Source organism: Sinocyclocheilus anshuiensis, unplaced genomic scaffold, assembly GCF_001515605.1.
Source record: "Sinocyclocheilus anshuiensis isolate Anshui unplaced genomic scaffold, SAMN03320099.WGS_v1.1 scaffold186, whole genome shotgun sequence".
Classification (NCBI taxonomy): domain Eukaryota; kingdom Metazoa; phylum Chordata; class Actinopteri; order Cypriniformes; family Cyprinidae; genus Sinocyclocheilus; species Sinocyclocheilus anshuiensis.
Window position 1 is genome coordinate 44790 of NW_015542355.1, and position 10312 is coordinate 55101.

Consider the following 10312-nt stretch of genomic DNA (forward strand, 5'->3'; position numbering starts at 1 on the left):
TCCCGAATCATGGCCAACTTTAGCGGCAACAACCACACACAAATGTAATACCCACAAGCACATACACACAGTATAGTAACGAATGCAACTTTAACATGCATCTGATCGATTGTGATGTCGTGCTCACTGACATGCTTGCGCGTGAATCACGGTCACGCACATGCTCATAAGAATTGTAAGATCTACTATATCAGTGGCGCCTGCAGGTGTACGGCTGTAAGCACTGTGCATACCATGAGCGCTCAGACTGACCTGAGATTTGCCCTGCAAACATTTCAGCAGTTATTATAGGCCTGTGTGTCCCGTATTTCTGTCGACTGAACCAGCCATGCCATTAATTATGAATGTATCAGTTTTTGCACGCCAAAGTCAATACGCCAAATAGAAACAGAAAATCATGCTATACACACTTTCATGAGATCGGGTTAGCCTACAACAATTAATTTGTTGGCTATTTTACAAATGGGAATATCTGTTTTTAAAGCATTTGCTGCATGGATTCAACAAAAAATAGGCCAATAAATAATTCACATATCAGACAAAATTACGTTGCAGCAAATCCTTTCAATTTTAAGGTATTCAGAGCAGAGCAACATAAAAATCAGAAAAAATATAATCGGGCCTTAAACAATTAGATATGCGCCTAATAGCGCACATTTATGAATGTGTTATGGCGAGCGCTCGTTGCTGCTGTTAGGCTATCAGTTCTCTCTTGGCACTCGTGCACAATGCGCAGTCTTCACACAGACGATCGTACGCTTTGTTCTGGTAAAAGCACAAAACAAAATGCACACAAACATGTCCTTGCTCTTGATATACAATCACTGATGAACACCTTTGGTTTTAATGAGAGAAAAAAAAAACTACACGAGGGTGGATTAGGACCCAGAACCTCGGAAATGCTTGTCAAAAGTTCTACCACTAGACCACTAAAGCACACGAACAATTCATGCAAATTTATGTATTTATTCAGTACTGTGAAGAATCTCGGTATTAATTGTATTTTATTATTAATACGTTTATTATTAATTTATATTAATATAGTTGCTTGCAATGTGGGCAGGGCCTGCGTGCTCTGCGGGCACCCCCAGCGGCACGGGCCCCAGTGCGGCTGCACTGTCTGTAGTTACGCCAATGGTACAAGTTGATGAGGCTACCATAAACATAAATCTGCATATAAAAGGTAAAATGAGGACTTCCTCCTCTTCTTGTCTAGTTGGTTAGTCATGTCTCTCTTTTGTGATGCCTGTAGCTCAATCAGATTAAGTTAGGAGTCATATCTTCATTGTGATTGGTTGATCACGATATTATGAAAACATACAATTTTATTGGTTTAAACAAAAAAATCATGTGATGTCCATTTAAATGGGTTAATAATTTTTCTAGATGAGATATGAACTGAAAGCCATCCACTATGTAATAATTGTTTCAAAGGGATTTGAAAGCCAGTATGCTGTCAAGACTCATAATCTTAATTATGATTAATCAATAATCATAATGCCCGATTAGCAGATGACAAGCCTTTTATTTAACGGATTTGTCCCAAAAAGACTTTCTAAGGCCATCTGCTAAAACACACTGCTCTGTTTGAATGAATGCATAATGTTGATACAGTATCTAAAAAGCAGGGTGGCTAATTGCTGATATAACACTATCATTCACAGGTTTGGGTCAGAATGATAAAAAAAAAAAAAATTAAATAATAAAAAAAAAAGGCTGCATTTATTTGACCAAATTTCCAGTAAAAATGTAATATCAGGGCTCCAGACTGCGACCATTTTTTCTGCCGGTGCGACTAATTTTTGTGAGCGTTGTCCAACTCATAAGCGCTGCCATTTCTTTTGCAGAAAGAAAACATCAAACGGCAAACGAAACGAAAGCGAAACTAAACCGCGCCATGTTTCAGCTGCGCAGCGCGGACCGTTTATCAGCTTCGACCGCGACGCAAACAAACTTGTCCGAGCTCAGAACAGTTTACTCGGGAGCCAAAGTTGATTTCGCGACACTGTTACTGCACTGATGCAACAGTGCTGCGAGATCTAGTGAGAATCATTCAAATTCTGCACAGAATAAAAAAAAAATCACAAAGTGCATTGAAAAACAAACTTTTCTTAAATGTGCTACTAATTCACACATAATCACTGAAGTTGGTCAGTTCCATATACTAGAAGAATAATGGTACATTTAATAAGAGTGGAACATATAATTTTTCTATATAAAAATTTGATTTTGCACCTGTTCCTGTTGTTAATAAAAGTAAATTTTGTATGCATCTTAACTCAAGCTTAGTGCTTTAGTGTCAAATCTGTATAAACAATAAACAAAAGAAAAATAAACAAGAAATGAACATGTAATATTATTAGTAACTGCACTTATTAATGCAAAACAATAGTAATTTTATGATTAAATGATCTATATTTTAATACTCCCGCACACCACCCCCAGCGCTACAAAATCTGCTCCTGGTGCCACCATCTGTAGAACTTGGTGGTGCTGGTGCCACTGCTCTCAAATGTTAGTCTGGAGCCCTGAATATTGTTAAAGGGTTCATGAACTGCCTTTTTTTGTTATTTTGTACTGTTCTCTGAGGTCCACTTATAATGTAATCAATATTTTTTTACATCAAAAAACCTAAATAGTAGGCTATTTTATGCCCTGTTTTGACCCCTCTCATTGGTACGCTCTGTTTGAATAGGCGTGGCAGATTGTAGACTCAGAAGTAAACGGCCACTGCTATGATTGGCTAACAGTTGTGTATGTTTGACAGCCTACATCCTTCACAGATGAACGCTGCTTTGATTTATGTTAAAAATGCATATACTCAGTACATATCAAAAGATCTGTAATAACAGACAAAGCAATAGTGACCACATGGTAAAAACAATTACTCACACTTGTGTGGTGTGATCCAAAGTAATCTGCACAGCATCATCTATTAGTTTCAATCTTTCTGAAAATCCTGCGTCGAATTGTGCTTGGTTTGTAAACGAATCTGTGGTAAGATGAGGTTAACAAAGGATCAAGTTCTTACTGATGCGGTCTGGATCTTCATTACAAATGAACTCTTTCCTAATGTTAGGATCAGAAGGAAGGCAATGCAAAGTCTGTTTTTTCCGCAACTTGGCACTGCACAGCGTCTTGTTGTCTTTGGAGCCATCTTTATCGTTTAGTTTCTGCGTAGACCTGCGTTTGCCTCTCTCGTTATTTACCCACTACGTGTGTGAATCGGTGGGCGGGGCTAAACTGGCAGTGATGTAGAAGTAGGCGTTGATCTTCTGCAGAGGTGGAGTTTAGCCACATTATTACGCCATAAAGTGGCACATTCCACAACCTGTTGTTTTGGCAGATTGGCTTAAATATAAGCCAATCTGTTTTTAGACTAACGAGAAAGTTTTGAGTTCTGAAACTTACAGGATGTTTTTATAATACAATGACCTTTTATATGTCAAAAGATCAAAGGAATTTTGATTTCTCAGTTCATGACCCCTTTAAATATTATTACAATTTAAAATAGGTGTTTTCTATTTTAATAGATTTTTAAATGTATTCCTGTGATGGCAAAGCAGGCATTGCGCCAGTCTTCAGTGTCACATGATCCTTTAAAAATCATTCTAAAGCCTCGTACACACCGGGACGATTATCGCGCGCGCTTATCGCCGACGTTTTTCGACGCGTCTTTTGTGTTCATACCCAATCGATTTTCGCTGGTGATGAGCCGAGTGAACGTGCAAATTCACTCCCTGACATTAGATGGCGCTTAATGAAAAACAGAAATACCCCGGTACACATCGAATCCTATTTTATCTGCAATACCTCTCCATAACAACTCCCTCTTATCGAGATTTTTGTTGTCGTTGTCGTGTTTGTCGTAAAGCCCTTTGTGTTCAGACTAGGGTTGGGCAATGTCTACCAAATTGGCATGGGACGATGTCTGCAGTGAAACATCGTGATGGACGATGACATCCGGGGGGGGGGTCAGATCCTGAGCACCAATGACAAACATCTAATCTTGTCAAATGTGTGGTAAGTACTGCCGCTCCATAGTATAGAGTCCTTGTGATCGCGAATCTCAAAAGTGAAAGTGAAAGTAAAATGAGGGTGCGCAATCGAAAGCGGTTTCAATAGCGGCTCCCTGATGCCCGCAATTTATATACAGTCACCTATACTTGCCCAACGATATAATTGCGAGTAAAAGTATTGCAATATTTTATTGAATTCTCCCATCTCGCAGGCTATTTATTCCCTTTAGGGTTTCCGTAGTACACTTCATTTCCTTTCCGAAAATGGAACTGGGATGTGGCAGATTGCGGGAGAGGGGTTGGTGGGGGGGAAGGAATCAGCCATCGGCGATGGACGATGGCATCGTCTATCGGCCCAACCCTAGTTTAGACACCAATGAGACAAGCAGCTCTACATTCATCTTGCCTCGATGCATCTTCCTGGTCTACTTACTTCCTCTTCGTCATTAGGTATCAATGTGTGCTCGGCAAGACCGTTTTGTGCTTGAGCACCACCAAGTCGTGTTTTACTGTAACTTCAAGCAGCTCCAGGCATGTGAACAAAAGCGGCAATCTCATCGGTTGGCCAGTTTTTAACGCAGCGCGTCAAACCAAAAAAACAAGCCTGAGGCGTTTTTTTTTTAAATGGCGCTTTTATGCCTCGCGTTTTGCGCATCGGTGTGCACACTCACATTGGCGCCCTTTGTTTAGTCACGAGGCGTTAAACGTTGGCGATAATCGCGTGCGTTATTCGTCCCGTTGTGAACAAGCCTTGATATGCTGACTTGGTACTCAAGAAACAATCTTATTATTATCAATGTTGAAAACAGTTGTGCTGCTTAATATTTTTGAGGAAACCATGTTGCTGTTTTCCCCCAGGATTCTTTCATAAATACAACATTCAAAAAAAATTATGCCAGCTTTTATATAAGCATTTATTTAAAATAGTAATAACGGTTATATTACAAAAGATTTCTTTTACTTTTAGTTAGTTTTATGCATAATAAAAGAATCTTACTGACTTCAAACTTTTGAACGGTAGGGAATGTTGTTTCTTTGAGATCACTACACTCATCAGATCTTTTTTGAAATACTTTGATCAGATGTTCCTGGTGGTTTGGGAAATTCTTTTCTACATGCTGATGATTACAGTGATCAGAAAGCAGGGGCTCTGTCCTTATGGGCTCATCTCTGCACCCTGAGTTCAACTGTCTTAAACACTCTCCCAGCTGCACTGTCCAGCCTGCAGCCAAACACACACACAAACTTCATTAGTCGCCACCTGCTCTGTTCTTATGCATGTATAAGTAGAGACTGCTTGTCACTGTTAGGCTTTCTGGGGTGAAAAAGGGGCATGTTTGAGTGCACTAAACAGCTTTAAACACTACTGAAGACAAAGCGTCTGAAATAATGATCAGCTGTATTCTCTCTGTTTGTGTGTGAGGGTGTAAGGTCATTGTCTGAATGGTTGGGAACAGGAGGCCTGTGCAAGGATTAAGCTGGCTGTTCACATGCTGTTAGATGAGGCATCTGGCATTACACACACACACACAAACACACACACAATACTTCTCGCTGTTTCAGTGATGACACTTTACACAACAGGTCCATGGAGAACAGGGGACTTTTACCACTCTGTAAGTTTATTAGAAATTACTGCTGCTTTAAAGATTTTTTATGTGCATGTTGTTGTTTTGGGTTATTTTAACAGTTTGTTTTAAAATAGTATTCATATTTCTGTCTTTTATCAGCTGTTGAAACTTTGCATTCACTGTTTTTCAAACTGTGTCACCCACATTTCTTTGAGTTGTGGGATTTACATACAATTAAATCTTTGATGGTCTCACTTTTAATTTATTTTACAACTTTAGAGACAGACACATCTAAATCAAATTTTAAGTAAGCTTGCTGGTAATTGCACCAATTTAAATGTTTGAATAAACTGTGTTATTGATATGTGTTGAACTTACATCACTCTGAAATGCTGGACCAGGCAGACATCTGTAGGAGGAATAACAAATGGAGTCTTTTCATTAGGTTTTATTTACATGTAAATGAATTATCTCTAAGATAGAATAGACTGCAAGCTTCTGTTTGAAACATGCTTCTTTTGTTAGATGGAAAATGCCTGTTTTGTAGTACAGCTTTGGCAACATTATATTGTCTCCTGAGCAGCTTTACATGCATTATCATATTCAAAGCACCAACGCAGACTCTCTATTATGAAGTATGGTTAGCTTATTGGATGTTTTTCCTGCTAAAAACTGTATTCATCTGTGGATGAGTAGACAAAAAAATTATTTACATATTTATAGATTTTTTTTAATATACATTTTATATGCAATTTACACACTGCTCAAAAAATGAGGGAACTCTTAATCATCACAGTATAACACCAAGTCATTTAAACTTTAAGGATATCTGTCCAAGTATAATTGATTGTAAATCAATTTCACCTGCTTTGGTGCAAATGAAAGTGACAACAGGTTCACTGGAGAGGTAACAGCAAGACATCCCCCAAAAAGGCAATCGTTTTGCAGGTGGTGGCAACAGACAATTTCTCTACTTATCCTTCCTGACTCATTTGTCTGTAGTTTTGTGTTTTGTCAGGATCTGCTACATATATATATATATATATATATACATATATACATATAAATATATATATATATATGTATGTATATGTATGTATGTGTGTACATATCAGTGTCGTGCAGTGGTGTTTTAAAATGAGGAGGCATTTATATACATTATATATATATATATATATATATACAGGCCTATATACTTAATGTTGTCACATTTTCCTGGTTAAATACATATTACATAAAAAAGAGAACAAATATAATTATATTTTGTATTTAATATTTTTAATACTAATTATACATTTCATAGTGTTTTATGCATTTTTATATTTATTCCAAAATAATAACTAAAGGCAGTAACAATTTGAACAATATTTTGGAAACAATTTACAATACTGTTTCATTAGATATCATTATAACTCCGACTGAATTCGTCTGAAAGAAGAAAGTCATATACACACCTAGGGCTAATTTTCATTTTTGGGTGAACTAACCTTTTGACATGAACTAAGAATAAACAATAGCCTACTTCTACAGCATTTATTAATCTTAGTTAATATTAATTTCAACATTTACTAATGCACTATTAAAATAAACAAGTTGTTTGTTAACATTAGTTTATGCAGTGTGAACTAACAATGAACAACAGTATTTGTATTAACTAATGTAAACAAAGATGAATAAATACTGTAATAAATGTTCATTGTTTGTTCATGTTAGTTAACACATTAAATGACACCTTACTGTAAAATGTTACCAACATTTTTTATTTGTGAACTGATGTTCAGCTTTTCTTTTTAATAGTCAACTTATTTCGGGTCATCGTCATAAAAGCTCTGTAAACACTGCCACAGACACGAAGATATATCTTCGTGTTACTTTATAAAAACGAGTGACTTGTAGTGGTATCTAAGCGGGAGAGTTGTTTACTTACTTTATTTATATTGTCAATAACGCCATAATTTTCTTCATTCAGGCTGAGAGCTCGCACGAAAACAAGAGGTGTGATTTATCGCATGAACCAATCACAACCGATAATATCCAATTATAGTGTGATGGAGACATTGCCTCCTCTCACGTGACTTTCCCCCATTCATTCTCAATTACAACCCAGAAAAGTCACGGCATGCTAAGGGGTCTCTGTTGTAAGGTCATGGACTGAAGGGAGGCAAGCCTCCGCTGTAACTTTACCTGTGGGTGTCGCTGTTGGACAGTGTTACTTTATAAAAACGAGTGACTTTTATACTTTTAATGCCATATTTAGTAATATTTGCGATTTATGTTTGTAATATCGATTATTTTGCCATCCAATTTTTTGAGGAGACACTGCCTCCCTTGCCTCCTCGGAGGGAACGTCCCTGGTACATATACATATGTGTATTTTCTAAATTAATATGTCATTAAAACTTGCGGGTATAGAAATACTGAAAGTAGAAAATGTTATTTAGATTACTTTTTAAAGAAGTATAACTTGTCATGTTGCTGGACAGTGTAGTTACAGTTTTAGATGTCATGCAAACTACCCACATACTTGTATTCAGTGTAGGCTTGCTTCCCTGCAGGTTTGTAATATTTCCTGTCATATGCTACCATCATAATGTATCATATCATAGTAACTGAAAGTCATTGTTACTACAGTAAAACCATTGCTATTTGGTATTTTCCACTACTGTCAAACAAATAAAACTACAAGAAAGATAAAATAAAAACTATGGAAAGATTCTTACACATTCTATAGTAGATCCAATATTAATAAATGACTTTTTTTTATAGTTTTAGTGTGAAATTTAGGCAGAAATTACTATGATTTTATGATTACTATGGTATATTTTTGTTAGGTTTTGACAGTATCCTCATAAGATTTATTTTCTTTATTTAGTGATTTTTCTTTGGAATGGTTTGTATATTTTGACAGTCATCTGGTGCTGGGAACATTTCGTCCACACATCCCATATGGGCACTCCAAACACACAGAATTGACTTTTCTTTTATCTCCTATCTCAGAGCACAAGCTTAGTTCATTCCAAGGCAGGATCTGTAGCATTTACTACGGCATATGGTGGCTGGATTCACAGCAGAGCTGCTGACTTTTACCCACCATGCAATGTGGCTTCATGTAACTGTCGATTTTAAATCTGTGTTGTTCAGGCTGAAAGAGCAGAGCTCTCCAGATGGTCACTGCAAGTGCTTGCACTCTAGTTTAAATGTTTGGCTATCTGACGTCTTTGTTGAGCATCTCTCGAGGCAGGACGGAAGAGAGTTGACCCACAATAGTAATACAGCTCACAGCACCTCTGACCTCATTTAGTATCATCACTTAACGTAATGACTTTTGTGTCTTCTCAGAAAATTTGGTACATAGATATATAATATATAGGTCAGTATTTGATCTTGGATCCCCCTACATTAAAATGTTCCCACACATCTTATGTTTATGTAAATAACTACTTGGTTGTTGTGCAGTTATGAAATGGAAATTACTGGAAAGACCTAAATATTTTCATTATGATTTGACTTGGAATCTGTTTGACTAAGCTAGCTAGAAATTTGTGTCTAATCTCACTTTTTGACCCAGAAACACAAATTAATCTGTAGCATGGCTGCCGCTCAAATCTCCAGCTTTTATTTTCAGACTAAACAAGCATGTGTTTGCCTGCTCTTTCTCTGTCTCTCTCTCTCAACCTCTTTTTCTTCTTACTGTTCTGGATTTAGTTTAATGCCAATGAATCAATCTAATAAATTGCCTCTGTTTAATTTGATCTGCTGCCAGCTAGAGATTATGTTGTTTTTTAAAAAAAAAAATAATTTTAAATCTGTGTTGTTCAGGCTGAAAGAGCAGAGCTCTCCAGATGGTCACTGCAAGTGCTTGCACTCTAGTTTAAATGTTTGGCTATCTGACGTCTTTGTTGAGCATCTCTCGAGGCAGGACGGAAGAGAGTTGACCCACAATAGTAATACAGCTCACAGCACCTCTGACCTCATTTAGTATCATCACTTAACGTAATGACTTTTGTGTCTTCTCAGAAAATTTGGTACATAGAAATAAGAGAACAATTCAAATGTCCATATATATATAGATAGATAGATAGATAGATAGATAGAGGCTCTCGTCTGCCTTAATATTACATAGAAATAAGAGAACAATTCAAATGTCCATATATATATAGATAGATAGATAGATAGATAGATAGAGGCTCGTGTCTGCCTGAATACTGACCTGAACCGAAACCATGACCCCAAAACCGCAATACGTACCGAATCGTGAGAAACTTGAACCATTACACCCCTAATTCTAACTACCTGTTTTCTTTTTATTTATTATAAAAAAAACTTGACCCTCTAAAACTAACACTCTCTATTCTATTTCTATTCTACGTACTTTTATTTTTATTTATTTAAAAAAGTATGTGTGTGTGTGTGTGTGTGTGTGTGTGTGTGTGTGTTCAGACTAAACAAGCATGTGTTTGCCTGCTCTTTCTCTGTCTCTCTCTCTCAACCTCTTTTTCTTCTTACTGTTCTGGATTTAGTTTAATGCCAATGAATCAATCTAATAAATTGCCTCTGTTTAATTTGATCTGCTGCCAGCTAGAGATTATGTTGTTTTTTAAAAAAAAAAATAAAAAAAAAACAGTAGACAAAGTGTGGTGTGTGGAAAGTTCTACATAGTTTGAGTAGGTATTAAAAAGATATTTATAGTGTTTCTCCCCCCCCCCCCCCGCCCCCTCTTTT